We start from the raw sequence: 540 nt of genomic DNA, 5'->3' as shown, positions 1-540 counted from the left end.
ACCTGTGAATTTCTCGGAACAGGAGCCCAGTAGGGATGAGCCGAATCACTATTTTCATATAGCCATATGCCACTTGGTTCAAGTCGCTAGATTTTGACAAAAAACAATCACCTGTCTAGGTTTTCACGACTAACCTTAGTATTTAGGCACGATTATGTGGTTCAAATCGATTTTGACAAAAAACAATCACCTGTCTAGGTTTTCACGACTAACCTTAGTATTTAGGCACGATTATGTGATTGCTAGATAGATAACAATTAAAGACTGGTGGTAAAATGGTCATTATTTGTTATATCTGACTGCTGTCTCGCTCCAGTGCCCAGTGGCGGAAAAAGAGTCACCGACAAGGAACACAGCAGTTTTATTACGAACAAACGAGTGAGTGCGAAAAATATAACGGCCTCATGCTATGTATTCAGAGTGTATTGTCCGACGTTCATCCAACACTGTCTGACCTCGATCCAAGGCTATCTGATCGGCCTTTAGAAGTTTTGAGGGTCTCAGTAGTCTTTGGGTATTCCCGGATAGTCTTCAGAAATC

Source organism: Opisthorchis viverrini (genome assembly GCF_000715545.1).
Source record: "Opisthorchis viverrini unplaced genomic scaffold opera_v5_342, whole genome shotgun sequence".
Lineage (NCBI taxonomy): Eukaryota > Metazoa > Platyhelminthes > Trematoda > Opisthorchiida > Opisthorchiidae > Opisthorchis > Opisthorchis viverrini.
This window is presented reverse-complemented; position numbering follows the sequence as displayed.